Source organism: Engystomops pustulosus, chromosome 4 (assembly GCF_040894005.1).
Source record: "Engystomops pustulosus chromosome 4, aEngPut4.maternal, whole genome shotgun sequence".
In the NCBI taxonomy this organism is placed as follows: Eukaryota; Metazoa; Chordata; class Amphibia; order Anura; family Leptodactylidae; genus Engystomops; species Engystomops pustulosus.
In genome coordinates, this window is record NC_092414.1 from 189,463,510 (window position 1) to 189,481,150 (window position 17,641).

At 38.6% G+C, this 17,641-nt stretch overlaps 32 non-coding genes across 32 annotated transcripts; all 32 read right to left on the reverse strand.

Annotated features, from left to right (window-relative positions):
* Positions 1–3: 3 nt before the first annotated feature.
* On the reverse strand, positions 4–76 carry TRNAR-CCU (transfer RNA arginine (anticodon CCU)). Its single transcript has one exon. It is a non-coding gene; the product is annotated as a tRNA-Arg (tRNA).
* A 249-nt stretch (positions 77–325) lies between these two features.
* On the reverse strand, positions 326–418 carry TRNAI-UAU (transfer RNA isoleucine (anticodon UAU)). Its single transcript is given in 2 exon segments — positions 326–361; positions 381–418. It is a non-coding gene; the product is annotated as a tRNA-Ile (tRNA).
* A 616-nt stretch (positions 419–1,034) lies between these two features.
* TRNAR-CCU (transfer RNA arginine (anticodon CCU)) lies at positions 1,035–1,107 on the reverse strand. The gene has a single exon. It is a non-coding gene; the product is annotated as a tRNA-Arg (tRNA).
* A 249-nt stretch (positions 1,108–1,356) lies between these two features.
* Positions 1,357–1,449, reverse strand: TRNAI-UAU (transfer RNA isoleucine (anticodon UAU)). The gene is given in 2 exon segments: positions 1,357–1,392; positions 1,412–1,449. It is a non-coding gene; the product is annotated as a tRNA-Ile (tRNA).
* Positions 1,450–2,065: 616 nt separating this feature from the next.
* TRNAR-CCU (transfer RNA arginine (anticodon CCU)) lies at positions 2,066–2,138 on the reverse strand. Its single transcript has one exon. It is a non-coding gene; the product is annotated as a tRNA-Arg (tRNA).
* A 249-nt stretch (positions 2,139–2,387) lies between these two features.
* TRNAI-UAU (transfer RNA isoleucine (anticodon UAU)) lies at positions 2,388–2,480 on the reverse strand. Its single transcript is given in 2 exon segments — positions 2,388–2,423; positions 2,443–2,480. It is a non-coding gene; the product is annotated as a tRNA-Ile (tRNA).
* A 616-nt stretch (positions 2,481–3,096) lies between these two features.
* Positions 3,097–3,169, reverse strand: TRNAR-CCU (transfer RNA arginine (anticodon CCU)). Its single transcript has one exon. It is a non-coding gene; the product is annotated as a tRNA-Arg (tRNA).
* A 249-nt stretch (positions 3,170–3,418) lies between these two features.
* Positions 3,419–3,511, reverse strand: TRNAI-UAU (transfer RNA isoleucine (anticodon UAU)). The gene is given in 2 exon segments: positions 3,419–3,454; positions 3,474–3,511. It is a non-coding gene; the product is annotated as a tRNA-Ile (tRNA).
* A 616-nt stretch (positions 3,512–4,127) lies between these two features.
* Positions 4,128–4,200, reverse strand: TRNAR-CCU (transfer RNA arginine (anticodon CCU)). The gene has a single exon. It is a non-coding gene; the product is annotated as a tRNA-Arg (tRNA).
* Positions 4,201–4,449: 249 nt separating this feature from the next.
* On the reverse strand, positions 4,450–4,542 carry TRNAI-UAU (transfer RNA isoleucine (anticodon UAU)). Its single transcript is given in 2 exon segments — positions 4,450–4,485; positions 4,505–4,542. It is a non-coding gene; the product is annotated as a tRNA-Ile (tRNA).
* Positions 4,543–5,158: 616 nt separating this feature from the next.
* Positions 5,159–5,231, reverse strand: TRNAR-CCU (transfer RNA arginine (anticodon CCU)). Its single transcript has one exon. It is a non-coding gene; the product is annotated as a tRNA-Arg (tRNA).
* Positions 5,232–5,480: 249 nt separating this feature from the next.
* TRNAI-UAU (transfer RNA isoleucine (anticodon UAU)) lies at positions 5,481–5,573 on the reverse strand. Its single transcript is given in 2 exon segments — positions 5,481–5,516; positions 5,536–5,573. It is a non-coding gene; the product is annotated as a tRNA-Ile (tRNA).
* Positions 5,574–6,189: 616 nt separating this feature from the next.
* Positions 6,190–6,262, reverse strand: TRNAR-CCU (transfer RNA arginine (anticodon CCU)). Its single transcript has one exon. It is a non-coding gene; the product is annotated as a tRNA-Arg (tRNA).
* Positions 6,263–6,511: 249 nt separating this feature from the next.
* Positions 6,512–6,604, reverse strand: TRNAI-UAU (transfer RNA isoleucine (anticodon UAU)). The gene is given in 2 exon segments: positions 6,512–6,547; positions 6,567–6,604. It is a non-coding gene; the product is annotated as a tRNA-Ile (tRNA).
* Positions 6,605–7,220: 616 nt separating this feature from the next.
* Positions 7,221–7,293, reverse strand: TRNAR-CCU (transfer RNA arginine (anticodon CCU)). Its single transcript has one exon. It is a non-coding gene; the product is annotated as a tRNA-Arg (tRNA).
* A 249-nt stretch (positions 7,294–7,542) lies between these two features.
* Positions 7,543–7,635, reverse strand: TRNAI-UAU (transfer RNA isoleucine (anticodon UAU)). Its single transcript is given in 2 exon segments — positions 7,543–7,578; positions 7,598–7,635. It is a non-coding gene; the product is annotated as a tRNA-Ile (tRNA).
* A 616-nt stretch (positions 7,636–8,251) lies between these two features.
* On the reverse strand, positions 8,252–8,324 carry TRNAR-CCU (transfer RNA arginine (anticodon CCU)). Its single transcript has one exon. It is a non-coding gene; the product is annotated as a tRNA-Arg (tRNA).
* Positions 8,325–9,282: 958 nt separating this feature from the next.
* Positions 9,283–9,356, reverse strand: TRNAR-CCU (transfer RNA arginine (anticodon CCU)). Its single transcript has one exon. It is a non-coding gene; the product is annotated as a tRNA-Arg (tRNA).
* Positions 9,357–9,604: 248 nt separating this feature from the next.
* On the reverse strand, positions 9,605–9,697 carry TRNAI-UAU (transfer RNA isoleucine (anticodon UAU)). Its single transcript is given in 2 exon segments — positions 9,605–9,640; positions 9,660–9,697. It is a non-coding gene; the product is annotated as a tRNA-Ile (tRNA).
* Positions 9,698–10,313: 616 nt separating this feature from the next.
* TRNAR-CCU (transfer RNA arginine (anticodon CCU)) lies at positions 10,314–10,386 on the reverse strand. Its single transcript has one exon. It is a non-coding gene; the product is annotated as a tRNA-Arg (tRNA).
* Positions 10,387–11,344: 958 nt separating this feature from the next.
* On the reverse strand, positions 11,345–11,417 carry TRNAR-CCU (transfer RNA arginine (anticodon CCU)). Its single transcript has one exon. It is a non-coding gene; the product is annotated as a tRNA-Arg (tRNA).
* A 249-nt stretch (positions 11,418–11,666) lies between these two features.
* On the reverse strand, positions 11,667–11,759 carry TRNAI-UAU (transfer RNA isoleucine (anticodon UAU)). Its single transcript is given in 2 exon segments — positions 11,667–11,702; positions 11,722–11,759. It is a non-coding gene; the product is annotated as a tRNA-Ile (tRNA).
* A 616-nt stretch (positions 11,760–12,375) lies between these two features.
* Positions 12,376–12,448, reverse strand: TRNAR-CCU (transfer RNA arginine (anticodon CCU)). Its single transcript has one exon. It is a non-coding gene; the product is annotated as a tRNA-Arg (tRNA).
* A 250-nt stretch (positions 12,449–12,698) lies between these two features.
* On the reverse strand, positions 12,699–12,791 carry TRNAI-UAU (transfer RNA isoleucine (anticodon UAU)). The gene is given in 2 exon segments: positions 12,699–12,734; positions 12,754–12,791. It is a non-coding gene; the product is annotated as a tRNA-Ile (tRNA).
* A 616-nt stretch (positions 12,792–13,407) lies between these two features.
* Positions 13,408–13,480, reverse strand: TRNAR-CCU (transfer RNA arginine (anticodon CCU)). The gene has a single exon. It is a non-coding gene; the product is annotated as a tRNA-Arg (tRNA).
* A 249-nt stretch (positions 13,481–13,729) lies between these two features.
* On the reverse strand, positions 13,730–13,822 carry TRNAI-UAU (transfer RNA isoleucine (anticodon UAU)). The gene is given in 2 exon segments: positions 13,730–13,765; positions 13,785–13,822. It is a non-coding gene; the product is annotated as a tRNA-Ile (tRNA).
* Positions 13,823–14,439: 617 nt separating this feature from the next.
* TRNAR-CCU (transfer RNA arginine (anticodon CCU)) lies at positions 14,440–14,512 on the reverse strand. Its single transcript has one exon. It is a non-coding gene; the product is annotated as a tRNA-Arg (tRNA).
* A 249-nt stretch (positions 14,513–14,761) lies between these two features.
* On the reverse strand, positions 14,762–14,854 carry TRNAI-UAU (transfer RNA isoleucine (anticodon UAU)). Its single transcript is given in 2 exon segments — positions 14,762–14,797; positions 14,817–14,854. It is a non-coding gene; the product is annotated as a tRNA-Ile (tRNA).
* Positions 14,855–15,470: 616 nt separating this feature from the next.
* Positions 15,471–15,543, reverse strand: TRNAR-CCU (transfer RNA arginine (anticodon CCU)). Its single transcript has one exon. It is a non-coding gene; the product is annotated as a tRNA-Arg (tRNA).
* A 249-nt stretch (positions 15,544–15,792) lies between these two features.
* On the reverse strand, positions 15,793–15,885 carry TRNAI-UAU (transfer RNA isoleucine (anticodon UAU)). Its single transcript is given in 2 exon segments — positions 15,793–15,828; positions 15,848–15,885. It is a non-coding gene; the product is annotated as a tRNA-Ile (tRNA).
* Positions 15,886–16,501: 616 nt separating this feature from the next.
* On the reverse strand, positions 16,502–16,574 carry TRNAR-CCU (transfer RNA arginine (anticodon CCU)). Its single transcript has one exon. It is a non-coding gene; the product is annotated as a tRNA-Arg (tRNA).
* Positions 16,575–17,532: 958 nt separating this feature from the next.
* TRNAR-CCU (transfer RNA arginine (anticodon CCU)) lies at positions 17,533–17,605 on the reverse strand. The gene has a single exon. It is a non-coding gene; the product is annotated as a tRNA-Arg (tRNA).
* Between the last annotated feature and the right edge of the window lie 36 nt (positions 17,606–17,641).

A 17,641-nucleotide genomic window follows, 5' to 3' on the forward strand; every position in this document is an offset into this window, starting at 1 on the left:
AAACACCCCAGATGGGACTCGAACCCACAATCCCTGGCTTAGGAGGCCAGTGCCTTATCCATTAGGCCACTGGGGCTGAACAAGATATAGCTGAGCACTTAGTTTTTTTTTCTTTTCCAAACAAATCAGTTACTACAATTTGATTTCTAAGAAATGTTCTTGTTTGCAAACTGCAAACTATCTGAAAAACATGGGTGCAGAAGCCAGAAGACATGAAAGCAAAAGAACTAGGCACGTTTCCCCAATGATCATGTTTTGATGCGATGGTGAACCATGAGAGACTTTCTTTGGCAATTGACAAAAATGGATGAAAAGAGGAAAACAATGCTCCAGGTGAGGCTCGAACTCACAACCTCGGCATTGCTCAACAGTTACTGCTTTATAAGTACCGCGCGCTGACCGATTGCGCCACTGGAGCTCTGCTTGGTGTCTGGAAGCTTGCCTTTTTTGCGTCTGTTTCCGAAACCAGTAAACTATGGGAATGTTTGAAGTTAGGAGGCTCTTATAGTATTATACTTCAAGTCATGCATTTCCATTTTTTTAATAAAATGAAGTCATACTCTCTACTTTGCTAGCAGGTTTTTTGTTGAAACTGAAATTCCAAATTTTCTCATGGTGTTATACGTTTACTAAGAATTTTGAACTCTAAATGTGTACCAATTAACAGAAGAATATCATCGTGTTTTATTAAATCAAAAGTCGCTATGCTTGCTAATCATTCAGTTGAAAACTTTTCTGTATCTGGATTGTTGTTCACTGTGAATGTGTTTGTGTTGCGGCATAAATGAATAGTAAATGAGTGTATTTTGATTTGACTGTATAACGGAAATGACTGACCCTTTCAAAGCAGTGGAAATGCATGGCGATTCTTGGGACTTAAAGTTTTCATTGTATGTTTAATGTGCTATCAGAATTCCCAAGATGTTTTGAACAAGCATATGGGACCATTAAGAAATGAAGAAGACGGTTGAGCACTTTAAATCTGGAAGTAAAATAGAGCATGTGTGTGTGCTTTGGTAATCAACAGCCTCAAACACCCCAGATGGGACTCGAACCCACAATCCCTGGCTTAGGAGGCCAGTGCCTTATCCATTAGGCCACTGGGGCTGAACGAGATATAGCTGAGCACTTAGTTTTTTTTTCTTTTCCAAACAAATCAGTTACTACAATTTGATTTCTAAGAAATGTTCTTGTTTGCAAACTGCAAACTATCTGAAAAACATGGGTGCAGAAGCCAGAAGACATGAAAGCAAAAGAACTAGGCACGTTTCCCCAATGATCATGTTTTGATGCGATGGTGAACCATGAGAGACTTTCTTTGGCAATTGACAAAAATGGATGAAAAGAGGAAAACAATGCTCCAGGTGAGGCTCGAACTCACAACCTCGGCATTGCTCAACAGTTACTGCTTTATAAGTACCGCGCGCTGACCGATTGCGCCACTGGAGCTCTGCTTGGTGTCTGGAAGCTTGCCTTTTTTGCGTCTGTTTCCGAAACCAGTAAACTATGGGAATGTTTGAAGTTAGGAGGCTCTTATAGTATTATACTTCAAGTCATGCATTTCCATTTTTTTTATAAAATGAAGTCATACTCTCTACTTTGCTAGCAGGTTTTTTGTTGAAACTGAAATTCCAAATTTTCTCATGGTGTTATACGTTTACTAAGAATTTTGAACTCTAAATGTGTACCAATTAACAGAAGAATATCATCGTGTTTTATTAAATCAAAAGTCGCTATGCTTGCTAATCATTCAGTTGAAAACTTTTCTGTAACTGGATTGTTGTTCACTGTGAATGTGTTTGTGTTGCGGCATAAATGAATAGTAAATGAGTGTATTTTGATTTGACTGTATAACGGAAATGACTGACCCTTTCAAAGCAGTGGAAATGCATGGCGATTCTTGGGACTTAAAGTTTTCATTGTATGTTTAATGTGCTATCAGAATTCCCAAGATCTTTTGAACAAGCATATGGGACCATTAAGAAATGAAGAAGACGGTTGAGCACTTTAAATCTGGAAGTAAAATAGAGCATGTGTGTGTGCTTTGGTAATCAACAGCCTCAAACACCCCAGATGGGACTCGAACCCACAATCCCTGGCTTAGGAGGCCAGTGCCTTATCCATTAGGCCACTGGGGCTGAACGAGATATAGCTGAGCACTTAGTTTTTTTTTCTTTTCCAAACAAATCAGTTACTACAATTTGATTTCTAAGAAATGTTCTTGTTTGCAAACTGCAAACTATCTGAAAAACATGGGTGCAGAAGCCAGAAGACATGAAAGCAAAAGAACTAGGCACGTTTCCCCAATGATCATGTTTTGATGCGATGGTGAACCATGAGAGACTTTCTTTGGCAATTGACAAAAATGGATGAAAAGAGGAAAACAATGCTCCAGGTGAGGCTCGAACTCACAACCTCGGCATTGCTCAACAGTTACTGCTTTATAAGTACCGCGCGCTGACCGATTGCGCCACTGGAGCTCTGCTTGGTGTCTGGAAGCTTGCCTTTTTTGCGTCTGTTTCCGAAACCAGTAAACTATGGGAATGTTTGAAGTTAGGAGGCTCTTATAGTATTATACTTCAAGTCATGCATTTCCATTTTTTTTATAAAATGAAGTCATACTCTCTACTTTGCTAGCAGGTTTTTTGTTGAAACTGAAATTCCAAATGTTCTCATGGTGTTATACGTTTACTAAGAATTTTGAACTCTAAATGTGTACCAATTAACAGAAGAATATCATCGTGTTTTATTAAATCAAAAGTCGCTATGCTTGCTAATCATTCAGTTGAAAACTTTTCTGTATCTGGATTGTTGTTCACTGTGAATGTGTTTGTGTTGCGGCATAAATGAATAGTAAATGAGTGTATTTTGATTTGACTGTATAACGGAAATGACTGACCCTTTCAAAGCAGTGGAAATGCATGGCGATTCTTGGGACTTAAAGTTTTCATTGTATGTTTAATGTGCTATCAGAATTCCCAAGATCTTTTGAACAAGCATATGGGACCATTAAGAAATGAAGAAGACGGTTGAGCACTTTAAATCTGGAAGTAAAATAGAGCATGTGTGTGTGCTTTGGTAATCAACAGCCTCAAACACCCCAGATGGGAATCGAACCCACAATCCCTGGCTTAGGAGGCCAGTGCCTTATCCATTAGGCCACTGGGGCTGAACAAGATATAGCTGAGCACTTAGTTTTTTTTTCTTTTCCAAACAAATCAGTTACTACAATTTGATTTCTAAGAAATGTTCTTGTTTGCAAACTGCAAACTATCTGAAAAACATGGGTGCAGAAGCCAGAAGACATGAAAGCAAAAGAACTAGGCACGTTTCCCCAATGATCATGTTTTGATGCGATGGTGAACCATGAGAGACTTTCTTTGGCAATTGACAAAAATGGATGAAAAGAGGAAAACAATGCTCCAGGTGAGGCTCGAACTCACAACCTCGGCATTGCTCAACAGTTACTGCTTTATAAGTACCGCGCGCTGACCGATTGCGCCACTGGAGCTCTGCTTGGTGTCTGGAAGCTTGCCTTTTTTGCGTCTGTTTCCGAAACCAGTAAACTATGGGAATGTTTGAAGTTAGGAGGCTCTTATAGTATTATACTTCAAGTCATGCATTTCCATTTTTTTTATAAAATGAAGTCATACTCTGTACTTTGCTAGCAGGTTTTTTGTTGAAACTGAAATTCCAAATGTTCTCATGGTGTTATACGTTTACTAAGAATTTTGAACTCTAAATGTGTACCAATTAACAGAAGAATATCATCGTGTTTTATTAAATCAAAAGTCGCTATGCTTGCTAATCATTCAGTTGAAAACTTTTCTGTAACTGGATTGTTGTTCACTGTGAATGTGTTTGTGTTGCGGCATAAATGAATAGTAAATGAGTGTATTTTGATTTGACTGTATAACGGAAATGACTGACCCTTTCAAAGCAGTGGAAATGCATGGCGATTCTTGGGACTTAAAGTTTTCATTGTATGTTTAATGTGCTATCAGAATTCCCAAGATCTTTTGAACAAGCATATGGGACCATTAAGAAATGAAGAAGACGGTTGAGCACTTTAAATCTGGAAGTAAAATAGAGCATGTGTGTGTGCTTTGGTAATCAACAGCCTCAAACACCCCAGATGGGACTCGAACCCACAATCCCTGGCTTAGGAGGCCAGTGCCTTATCCATTAGGCCACTGGGGCTGAACGAGATATAGCTGAGCACTTAGTTTTTTTTTCTTTTCCAAACAAATCAGTTACTACAATTTGATTTCTAAGAAATGTTCTTGTTTGCAAACTGCAAACTATCTGAAAAACATGGGTGCAGAAGCCAGAAGACATGAAAGCAAAAGAACTAGGCACGTTTCCCCAATGATCATGTTTTGATGCGATGGTGAACCATGAGAGACTTTCTTTGGCAATTGACAAAAATGGATGAAAAGAGGAAAACAATGCTCCAGGTGAGGCTCGAACTCACAACCTCGGCATTGCTCAACAGTTACTGCTTTATAAGTACCGCACGCTGACCGATTGCGCCACTGGAGCTCTGCTTGGTGTCTGGAAGCTTGCCTTTTTTGCGTCTGTTTCCGAAACCAGTAAACTATGGGAATGTTTGAAGTTAGGAGGCTCTTATAGTATTATACTTCAAGTCATGCATTTCCATTTTTTTTATAAAATGAAGTCATACTCTCTACTTTGCTAGCAGGTTTTTTGTTGAAACTGAAATTCCAAATGTTCTCATGGTGTTATACGTTTACTAAGAATTTTGAACTCTAAATGTGTACCAATTAACAGAAGAATATCATCGTGTTTTATTAAATCAAAAGTCGCTATGCTTGCTAATCATTCAGTTGAAAACTTTTCTGTATCTGGATTGTTGTTCACTGTGAATGTGTTTGTGTTGCGGCATAAATGAATAGTAAATGAGTGTATTTTGATTTGACTGTATAACGGAAATGACTGACCCTTTCAAAGCAGTGGAAATGCATGGCGATTCTTGGGACTTAAAGTTTTCATTGTATGTTTAATGTGCTATCAGAATTCCCAAGATCTTTTGAACAAGCATATGGGACCATTAAGAAATGAAGAAGACGGTTGAGCACTTTAAATCTGGAAGTAAAATAGAGCATGTGTGTGTGCTTTGGTAATCAACAGCCTCAAACACCCCAGATGGGACTCGAACCCACAATCCCTGGCTTAGGAGGCCAGTGCCTTATCCATTAGGCCACTGAGGCTGAACGAGATATAGCTGAGCACTTAGTTTTTTTTTCTTTTCCAAACAAATCAGTTACTACAATTTGATTTCTAAGAAATGTTCTTGTTTGCAAACTGCAAACTATCTGAAAAACATGGGTGCAGAAGCCAGAAGACATGAAAGCAAAAGAACTAGGCACGTTTCCCCAATGATCATGTTTTGATGCGATGGTGAACCATGAGAGACTTTCTTTGGCAATTGACAAAAATGGATGAAAAGAGGAAAACAATGCTCCAGGTGAGGCTCGAACTCACAACCTCGGCATTGCTCAACAGTTACTGCTTTATAAGTACCGCGCGCTGACCGATTGCGCCACTGGAGCTCTGCTTGGTGTCTGGAAGCTTGCCTTTTTTGCGTCTGTTTCCGAAACCAGTAAACTATGGGAATGTTTGAAGTTAGGAGGCTCTTATAGTATTATACTTCAAGTCATGCATTTCCATTTTTTTAATAAAATGAAGTCATACTCTCTACTTTGCTAGCAGGTTTTTTGTTGAAACTGAAATTCCAAATGTTCTCATGGTGTTATACGTTTACTAAGAATTTTGAACTCTAAATGTGTACCAATTAACAGAAGAATATCATCGTGTTTTATTAAATCAAAAGTCGCTATGCTTGCTAATCATTCAGTTGAAAACTTTTCTGTATCTGGATTGTTGTTCACTGTGAATGTGTTTGTGTTGCGGCATAAATGAATAGTAAATGAGTGTATTTTGATTTGACTGTATAACGGAAATGACTGACCCTTTCAAAGCAGTGGAAATGCATGGCGATTCTTGGGACTTAAAGTTTTCATTGTATGTTTAATGTGCTATCAGAATTCCCAAGATCTTTTGAACAAGCATATGGGACCATTAAGAAATGAAGAAGACGGTTGAGCACTTTAAATCTGGAAGTAAAATAGAGCATGTGTGTGTGCTTTGGTAATCAACAGCCTCAAACACCCCAGATGGGACTCGAACCCACAATCCCTGGCTTAGGAGGCCAGTGCCTTATCCATTAGGCCACTGGGGCTGAACGAGATATAGCTGAGCACTTAGTTTTTTTTTCTTTTCCAAACAAATCAGTTACTACAATTTGATTTCTAAGAAATGTTCTTGTTTGCAAACTGCAAACTATCTGAAAAACATGGGTGCAGAAGCCAGAAGACATGAAAGCAAAAGAACTAGGCACGTTTCCCCAATGATCATGTTTTGATGCGATGGTGAACCATGAGAGACTTTCTTTGGCAATTGACAAAAATGGATGAAAAGAGGAAAACAATGCTCCAGGTGAGGCTCGAACTCACAACCTCGGCATTGCTCAACAGTTACTGCTTTATAAGTACCGCGCGCTGACCGATTGCGCCACTGGAGCTCTGCTTGGTGTCTGGAAGCTTGCCTTTTTTGCGTCTGTTTCCGAAACCAGTAAACTATGGGAATGTTTGAAGTTAGGAGGCTCTTATAGTATTATACTTCAAGTCATGCATTTCCATTTTTTTTATAAAATGAAGTCATACTCTCTACTTTGCTAGCAGGTTTTTTGTTGAAACTGAAATTCCAAATGTTCTCATGGTGTTATACGTTTACTAAGAATTTTGAACTCTAAATGTGTACCAATTAACAGAAGAATATCATCGTGTTTTATTAAATCAAAAGTCGCTATGCTTGCTAATCATTCAGTTGAAAACTTTTCTGTATCTGGATTGTTGTTCACTGTGAATGTGTTTGTGTTGCGGCATAAATGAATAGTAAATGAGTGTATTTTGATTTGACTGTATAACGGAAATGACTGACCCTTTCAAAGCAGTGGAAATGCATGGCGATTCTTGGGACTTAAAGTTTTCATTGTATGTTTAATGTGCTATCAGAATTCCCAAGATCTTTTGAACAAGCATATGGGACCATTAAGAAATGAAGAAGACGGTTGAGCACTTTAAATCTGGAAGTAAAATAGAGCATGTGTGTGTGCTTTGGTAATCAACAGCCTCAAACACCCCAGATGGGACTCGAACCCACAATCCCTGGCTTAGGAGGCCAGTGCCTTATCCATTAGGCCACTGGGGCTGAACGAGATATAGCTGAGCACTTAGTTTTTTTTTCTTTTCCAAACAAATCAGTTACTACAATTTGATTTCTAAGAAATGTTCTTGTTTGCAAACTGCAAACTATCTGAAAAACATGGGTGCAGAAGCCAGAAGACATGAAAGCAAAAGAACTAGGCACGTTTCCCCAATGATCATGTTTTGATGCGATGGTGAACCATGAGAGACTTTCTTTGGCAATTGACAAAAATGGATGAAAAGAGGAAAACAATGCTCCAGGTGAGGCTCGAACTCACAACCTCGGCATTGCTCAACAGTTACTGCTTTATAAGTACCGCGCGCTGACCGATTGCGCCACTGGAGCTCTGCTTGGTGTCTGGAAGCTTGCCTTTTTTGCGTCTGTTTCCGAAACCAGTAAACTATGGGAATGTTTGAAGTTAGGAGGCTCTTATAGTATTATACTTCAAGTCATGCATTTCCATTTTTTTTATAAAATGAAGTCATACTCTCTACTTTGCTAGCAGGTTTTTTGTTGAAACTGAAATTCCAAATGTTCTCATGGTGTTATACGTTTACTAAGAATTTTGAACTCTAAATGTGTACCAATTAACAGAAGAATATCATCGTGTTTTATTAAATCAAAAGTCGCTATGCTTGCTAATCATTCAGTTGAAAACTTTTCTGTATCTGGATTGTTGTTCACTGTGAATGTGTTTGTGTTGCGGCATAAATGAATAGTAAATGAGTGTATTTTGATTTGACTATATAACGGAAATGACTGACCCTTTCAAAGCAGTGGAAATGCATGGCGATTCTTGGGACTTAAAGTTTTCATTGTATGTTTAATGTGCTATCAGAATTCCCAAGATCTTTTGAACAAGCATATGGGACCATTAAGAAATGAAGAAGACGGTTGAGCACTTTAAATCTGGAAGTAAAATAGAGCATGTGTGTGTGCTTTGGTAATCAACAGCCTCAAACACCCCAGATGGGACTTGAACCCACAATCCCTGGCTTAGGAGGCCAGTGCCTTATCCATTAGGCCACTGGGGCTGAACGAGATATAGCTGAGCACTTAGTTTTTCTTTCTTTTCCAAACAAATCAGTTACTACAATTTGATTTCTAAGAAATGTTCTTGTTTGCAAACTGCAAACTATCTGAAAAACATGGGTGCAGAAGCCAGAAGACATGAAAGCAAAAGAACTAGGCACGTTTCCCCAATGATCATGTTTTGATGCGATGGTGAACCATGAGAGACTTTCTTTGGCAATTGACAAAAATGGATGAAAAGAGGAAAACAATGCTCCAGGTGAGGCTCGAAATCACAACCTCGGCATTGCTCAACAGTTACTGCTTTATAAGTACCGCGCGCTGACCGATTGCGCCACTGGAGCTCTGCTTGGTGTCTGGAAGCTTGCCTTTTTTGCGTCTGTTTCCGAAACCAGTAAACTATGGGAATGTTTGAAGTTAGGAGGCTCTTATAGTATTATACTTCAAGTCATGCATTTCCATTTTTTTTATAAAATGAAGTCATACTCTCTACTTTGCTAGCAGGTTTTTTGTTGAAACTGAAATTCCAAATGTTCTCATGGTGTTATACGTTTACTAAGAATTTTGAACTCTAAATGTGTACCAATTAACAGAAGAATATCATCGTGTTTTATTAAATCAAAAGTCGCTATGCTTGCTAATCATTCAGTTGAAAACTTTTCTGTATCTGGATTGTTGTTCACTGTGAATGTGTTTGTGTTGCGGCATAAATGAATAGTAAATGAGTGTATTTTGATTTGACTGTATAACGGAAATGACTGACCCTTTCAAAGCAGTGGAAATGCATGGCGATTCTTGGGACTTAAAGTTTTCATTGTATGTTTAATGTGCTATCAGAACTCCCAAGATCTTTTGAACAAGCATATGGGACCATTAAGAAATGAAGAAGACGGTTGAGCACTTTAAATCTGGAAGTAAAATAGAGCATGTGTGTGTGCTTTGGTAATCAACAGCCTCAAACACCCCAGATGGGACTCGAACCCACAATCTCTGGCTTAGGAGGCCAGTGCCTTATCCATTAGGCCACTGGGGGTGAACGAGATATAGCTGAGCACTTAGTTTTTTTTTCTTTTCCAAACAAATCAGTTACTACAATTTGATTTCTAAGAAATGTTCTTGTTTGTAAACTGCAAACTATCTGAAAAACATGGGTGCAGAAGCCAGAAGACATGAAAGCAAAAGAACTAGGCACGTTTCCCCAATGATCATGTTTTGATGCGATGGTGAACCATGAGAGACTTTCTTTGGCAATTGACAAAAATGGATGAAAAGAGGAAAACAATGCTCCAGGTGAGGCTCGAACTCACAACCTCGGCATTGCTCAACGGTAACTGCTTTATAAGTACCGCGCGCTGACCGATTGCGCCACTGGAGCTCTGCTTGGTGTCTGGAAGCTTGCCTTTTTTGCGTCTGTTTCCGAAACCAGTAAACTATGGGAATGTTTGAAGTTAGGAGGCTCTTATAGTATTATACTTCAAGTCATGCATTTCCATTTTTTTTATAAAATGAAGTCATACTCTCTACTTTGCTAGCAGGTTTTTTGTTGAAACTGAAATTCCAAATGTTCTCATGGTGTTATACGTTTACTAAGAATTTTGAACTCTAAATGTGTACCAATTAACAGAAGAATATCATCGTGTTTTATTAAATCAAAAGTCGCTATGCTTGCTAATCATTCAGTTGAAAACTTTTCTGTATCTGGATTGTTGTTCACTGTGAATGTGTTTGTGTTGCGGCATAAATGAATAGTAAATGAGTGTATTTTGATTTGACTGTATAACGGAAATGACTGACCCTTTCAAAGCAGTGGAAATGCATGGCGATTCTTGGGACTTAAAGTTGTCATTGTATGTTTAATGTGCTATCAGAATTCCCAAGATCTTTTGAACAAGCATATGGGACCATTAAGAAATGAAGAAGATGGTTGAGCACTTTAAATCTGGAAGTAAAGTAGAGAATGTGTGTGTGCTTTGGTAATCAACAGCCTCAAACACCCCAGATGGGACTTGAACCCACAATCCCTGGCTTAGGAGGCCAGTGCCTTATCCATTAGGCCACTGGGGCTGAACGCGATATAGCTGAGCACTTATTTTTTTTTTCTTTTCCAAACAAATCAGTTACTACAATTTGATTTCTAAGAAATGTTCTTGTTTGCAAACTGCAAACTATCTGAAAAACATGGGTGCAGAAGCCAGAAGACATGAAAGCAAAAGAACTAGGCACGTTTCCCCAATGATCATGTTTTGATGCGATGGTGAACCATGAGAGACTTTCTTTGGCAATTGACAAAAATGGATGAAAAGAGGAAAACAATGCTCCAGGTGAGGCTCGAACTCACAACCTCGGCATTGCTCAACAGTTACTGCTTTATAAGTACCGCTCGCTGACCGATTGCGCCACTGGAGCTCTGCTTGGTGTCTGGAAGCTTGCCTTTTTTGCGTCTGTTTCCGAAACCAGTAAACTATGGGAATGTTTGAAGTTAGGAGGCTCTTATAGTATTATACTTCAAGTCATGCATTTCCATTTTTTTTATAAAATGAAGTCATACTCTCTACTTTGCTAGCAGGTTTTTTGTTGAAACTGAAATTCCAAATGTTCTCATGGTGTTATACGTTTACTAAGAATTTTGAACTCTAAATGTGTACCAATTAACAGAAGAATATCATCGTGTTTTATTAAATCAAAAGTCGCTATGCTTGCTAATCATTCAGTTGAAAACTTTTCTGTATCTGGATTGTTGTTCACTGTGAATGTGTTTGTGTTGCGGCATAAATGAATAGTAAATGAGTGTATTTTGATTTGACTGTAGAACGGAAATGACTGACCCTTTCAAAGCAGTGGAAATGCATGGCGATTCTTGGGACTTAAAGTTGTCATTGTATGTTTAATATGCTATCAGAATTCCCAAGATCTTTTGAACAAGCATATGGGACCATTAAGAAATGAAGAAGATGGTTGAGCACTTTAAATCTGGAAGTAAAATAGAGCATATGTGTGTGCTTTGGTAATCAACAGCCTCAAACACCCCAGATGGGACTCGAACCCACAATCCCTGGCTTAGGAGGCCAGTGCCTTATCCATTAGGCCACTGGGGCTGAACGAGATATAGCTGAGCACTTAGTTTTTTTTTCTTTTCCAAACAAATCAGTTACTACAATTTGATTTCTAAGAAATGTTCTTGTTTGCAAACTGCAAACTATCTGAAAAACATGGGTGCAGAAGCCAGAAGACATGAAAGCAAAAGAACTAGGCACGTTTCCCCAATGATCATGTTTTGATGCGATGGTGAACCATGAGAGACTTTCTTTGGCAATTGACAAAAATGGATGAAAAGAGGAAAACAATGCTCCAGGTGAGGCTCGAACTCACAACCTCGGCATTGCTCAACAGTTACTGCTTTATAAGTACCGTGCGCTGACCGATTGCGCCACTGGAGCTCTGCTTGGTGTCCGGAAGCTTGCCTTTTTTGCGTCTGTTTCCGAAACCAGTAAACTATGGGAATGTTTGAAGTTAGGAGGCTCTTATAGTATTATACTTCAAGTCATGCATTTCCATTTTTTTTATAAAATGAAGTCATACTCTCTACTTTGCTAGCAGGTTTTTTGTTGAAACTGAAATTCCAAATGTTCTCATGGTGTTATACGTTTACTAAGAATTTTGAACTCTAAATGTGTACCAATTAACAGAAGAATATCATCGTGTTTTATTAAATCAAAAGTCGCTATGCTTGCTAATCATTCAGTTGAAAACTTTTCTGTATCTGGATTGTTGTTCACTGTGAATGTGTTTGTGTTGCGGCATAAATGAATAGTAAATGAGTGTATTTTGATTTGACTGTATAACGGAAATGACTGACCCTCTCAAAGCAGTGGAAATGCATGGCGATTCTTGGGACTTAAAGTTTTCATTGTATGTTTAATGTGCTATCAGAATTCCCAAGATCTTTTGAACAAGCATATGGGACCATTAAGAAATGAAGAAGACGGTTGAGCACTTTAAATCTGGAAGTAAAATAGAGCATGTGTGTGTGCTTTGGTAATCAACAGCCTCAAACACCCCAGATGGGACTCGAACCCACAATCCCTGGCTTAGGAGGCCAGTGCCTTATCCATTAGGCCACTGGGGCTGAACGAGAAATAGCTGAGCACTTAGTTTATTTTTTCTTTTCCAAACAAATCAGTTACTACAATTTGATTTCTAAGAAATGTTCTTGTTTGCAAACTGCAAACTATCTGAAAAACATGGGTGCAGAAGCCAGAAGACATGAAAGCAAAAGAACTAGGCACGTTTCCCCAATGATCATGTTTTGATGCGATGGTGAACCATGAGAGACTTTCTTTGGCAATTGACAAAAATGGATGAAAAGAGGAAAACAATGCTCCAGGTGAGGCTCGAACTCACAACCTCGGCATTGCTCAACAGTTACTGCTTTATAAGTACCGCGCGCTGACCGATTGCGCCACTGGAGCTCTGCTTGGTGTCTGGAAGCTTGCCTTTTTTGCGTCTGTTTCCGAAACCAGTAAACTATGGGAATGTTTGAAGTTAGGAGGCTCTTATAGTATTATACTTCAAGTCATGCATTTCCATTTTTTTTATAAAATGAAGTCATACTCTCTACTTTGCTAGCAGGTTTTTTGTTGAAACTGAATTTCCAAATGTTCTCATGGTGTTATACGTTTACTAAGAATTTTGAACTCTAAATGTGTACCAATTAACAGAAGAATATCATCGTGTTTTATTAAATCAAAAGTCGCTATGCTTGCTAATCATTCAGTTGAAAACTTTTCTGTATCTGGATTGTTGTTCACTGTGAATGTGTTTGTGTTGCGGCATAAATGAATAGTAAATGAGTGTATTTTGATTTGACTGTATAACGGAAATGACTGACCCTTTCAAAGCAGTGGAAATGCATGGCGATTCTTGGGACTTAAAGTTGTCATTGTATGTTTAATGTGCTATCAGAATTCCCAAGATCTTTTGAACAAGCAAATGGGACCATTAAGAAATGAAGAAGACGGTTGAGCACTTTAAATCTGGAAGTAGAATAGAGCATGTGTGTGTGCTTTGGTAAACAACAGCCTCAAACACCCCAGATGGGACTCGAACCCACAATCCCTGGCTTAGGAGGCCAGTGCCTTATCCATTAGGCCACTGGGGCTGAACGAGATATAGCTGAGCACTTAGTTTTTTTTTCTTTTCCAAACAAATCAGTTACTACAATTTGATTTCTAAGAAATGTTCTTGTTTGCAAACTGCAAACTATCTGAAAAACATGGGTGCAGAAGCCAGAAGACATGAAAGCAAAAGAACTAGGCACGTTTCCCCAATGATCATGTTTTGATGCGATGGTGAACCATGAGAGACTTTCTTTGGCAATTGACAAAAATGGATGAAAAGAGGAAAACAATGCTCCAGGTGAGGCTCGAACTCACAACCTCGGCATTGCTCAACAGTTACTGCTTTATAAGTACCGCGCGCTGACCGATTGCGCCACTGGAGCTCTGCTTGGTGTCTGGAAGCTTGCCTTTTTTGCGTCTGTTTCCGAAACCAGTAAACTATGGGAATGTTTGAAGTTAGGAGGCTCTTATAGTATTATACTTCAAGTCATGCATTTCCATTTTTTTTAATAAAATGAAGTCATACTCTCTACTTTGCTAGCAGGTTTTTTGTTGAAACTGAAATTCCAAATGTTCTCATGGTGTTATACGTTTACTAAGAATTTTGAACTCTAAATGTGTACCAATTAACAGAAGAATATCATCGTGTTTTATTAAATCAAAAGTCGCTATGCTTGCTAATCATTCAGTTGAAAACTTTTCTGTATCTGGATTGTTGTTCACTGTGAATGTGTTTGTGTTGCGGCATAAATGAATAGTAAATGAGTGTATTTTGATTTGACTGTAGAACGGAAATGACTGACCCTTTCAAAGCAGTGGAAATGCATGGCGATTCTTGGGACTTAAAGTTGTCATTGTATGTTTAATATGCTATCAGAATTCCCAAGATCTTTTGAACAAGCATATGGGACCATTAAGAAATGAAGAAGATGGTTGAGCACTTTAAATCTGGAAGTAAAATAGAGCATATGTGTGTGCTTTGGTAATCAACAGCCTCAAACACCCCAGATGGGACTCGAACCCACAATCCCTGGCTTAGGAGGCCAGTGCCTTATCCATTAGGCCACTGGGGCTGAACGAGATATAGCTGAGCACTTAGTTTTTTTTTCTTTTCCAAACAAATCAGTTACTACAATTTGATTTCTAAGAAATGTTCTTGTTTGCAAATTGCAAACTATCTGAAAAACATGGGTGCAGAAGCCAGAAGACATGAAAGCAAAAGAACTAGGCACGTTTCCCCAATGATCATGTTTTGATGCGATGGTGAACCATGAGAGACTTTCTTTGGCAATTGACAAAAATGGATGAAAAGAGGAAAACAATGCTCCAGGTGAGGCTCGAACTCACAACCTCGGCATTGCTCAACAGTTACTGCTTTATAAGTACCGTGCGCTGACCGATTGCGCCACTGGAGCTCTGCTTGGTGTCTGGAAGCTTGCCTTTTTTGCGTCTGTTTCCGAAACCAGTAAACTATGGGAATGTTTGAAGTTAGGAGGCTCTTATAGTATTATACTTCAAGTCATGCATTTCCATTTTTTTTATAAAATGAAGTCATACTCTCTACTTTGCTAGCAGGTTTTTTGTTGAAACTGAAATTCCAAATGTTCTCATGGTGTTATACGTTTACTAAGAATTTTGAACTCTAAATGTGTACCAATTAACAGAAGAATATCATCGTGTTTTATTAAATCAAAAGTCGCTATGCTTGCTAATCATTCAGTTGAAAACTTTTCTGTATCTGGATTGTTGTTCACTGTGAATGTGTTTGTGTTGCGGCATAAATGAATAGTAAATGAGTGTATTTTGATTTGACTATATAACGGAAATGACTGACCCTTTCAAAGCAGTGGAAATGCATGGCGATTCTTGGGACTTAAAGTTTTCATTGTATGTTTAATATGCTATCAGAATTCCCAAGATCTTTTGAACAATCATATGGGACCATTAAGAAATGAAGAAGATGGTTGAGCACTTTAAATCTGGAAGTAAAAAAAAAAATGTGTGTGTGCTTTGGTAATCAACAGCCTCAAACACCCCAGGTGGGACTCGATCCCACAATCCCTAGCTTAGGAGGCCAGTGCCTTATCCATTAGGCCACTGGGGCTGAATGAGAAATAGCTGAGCACTTAGTTTTTTTTTCTTTTTCAAACAAATCAGTTACTACAATTTGATTTCTAAGAAATGTTCTTGTTTGCAAACTGCAAACTATCTGAAAAACATGGGTGCAGAAGCCAGAAGACATGAAAGCAAAAGAACTAGGCACGTTTCCCCAATGATCATGTTTTGATGCGATGGTGAACCATGAGAGACTTTCTTTGGCAATTGACAAAAATGGATGAAAAGAGGAAAACAATGCTCCAGGTGAGGCTCGAACTCACAACCTCGGCATTGCTCAACAGTTACTGCTTTATAAGTACCGCGCGCTGACCGATTGCGCCACTGGAGCTCTGCTTGGTGTCTGGAAGCTTGCCTTTTTTGCGTCTGTTTCCGAAACCAGTAAACTATGGGAATGTTTGAAGTTAGGAGGCTCTTATAGTATTATACTTCAAGTCATGCATTTCCATTTTTTTTATAAAATGAAGTCATACTCTCTACTTTGCTAGCAGGTTTTTTGTTGAAACTGAAATTCCAAATGTTCTCATGGTGTTATACGTTTACTAAGAATTTTGAACTCTAAATGTGTACCAATTAACAGAAGAATATCATCGTGTTTTTTTAAATCAAAAGTCGCTATGCTTGCTAATCATTCAGTTGAAAACTTTTCTGTATCTGGATTGTTGTTCACTGTGAATGTGTTTGTGTTGCGGCATAAATGAATAGTAAATGAGTGTATTTTGATTTGACTATATAACGGAAATGACTGACCCTTTCAAAGCAGTGGAAATGCATGGCGATTCTTGGGACTTAAAGTTGTCATTGTATGTTTAATATGCTAACAGAATTCCCAAGATCTTTTGAACAAGCATATGGGACCATTAAGAAATGAAGAAGATGGTTGAGCACTTTAAATCTGGAAGTAAAATAGAGCATGTGTGTGTGCTTTGGTAATCAACAGCCTCAAACACCCCAGATGGGACTCGAACCCACAATCCCTGGCTTAGGAGGCCAGTGCCTTATCCATTAGGCCACTGGGGCTGAATGAGAAATAGCTGAGCACTTAGTTTTTTTTTCTTTTTCAAACAAATCAGTTACTACAATTTAATTTCTAAGAAATGTTCTTGTTTGCAAACTGCAAACTATCTGAAAAACATGGGTGCAGAAGCCAGAAGACATGAAAGCAAAAGAACTAGGCACGTTTCCCCAATGATCATGTTTTGATGCGATGGTGAACCATGAGAGACTTTCTTTGGCAATTGACAAAAATGGATGAAAAGAGGAAAACAATGCTCCAGGTGAGGCTCGAACTCACAACCTTGGCATTGCTCAACAGTTACTGCTTTATAAGTACCGCACGCTGACCGATTGCGCCACTGGAGCTCTGCTTGGTGTCTGGAAGCTTGCCTTTTTTGCGTCTGTTTCCGAAACCAGTAAACTATGGGAATGTTTGAAGTTAGGAGGCTCTTATAGTATTATACTTCAAGTCATGCATTTCCATTTTTTTTATAAAATGAAGTCATACTCTCTACTTTGCTAGCAGGTTTTTTGTTGAAACTGAAATTCCAAATGTTCTCATGTTGTTATACGTTTACTAAGAATTTTGAACTCTAAATGTGTACCAATTAACAGAAGAATATCATCGTGTTTTATTAAATCAAAAGTCGCTATGCTTGCTAATCATTCAGTTGAAAACTTTTCTGTATCTGGATTGTTGTTCACTGTGAATGTGTTTGTGTTGCGGCATAAATGAATAGTAAATGAGTGTATTTTGATTTGACTGTATAACGGAAATGACTGACCCTTTCAAAGCAGTGGAAATGCATGGCGATTCTTGGGACTTAAAGTTGTCATTGTATGTTTAATATGCTATCAGAATTCCCAAGATCTTTTGAACAAGCATATGGGACCATTAAGAAATGAAGAAGATGGTTGAGCACTTTAAATCTGGAAGTAAAATAGAGCATGTGTGTGTGCTTTGGTAATCAACAGCCTCAAACACCCCAGATGGGACTCGAACCCACAATCCCTGGCTTAGGAGACCAGTGCCTTATCCATTAGGCCACTGGGGCTGAATGAGAAATAGCTGAGCACTTAGTTTTTTTTTC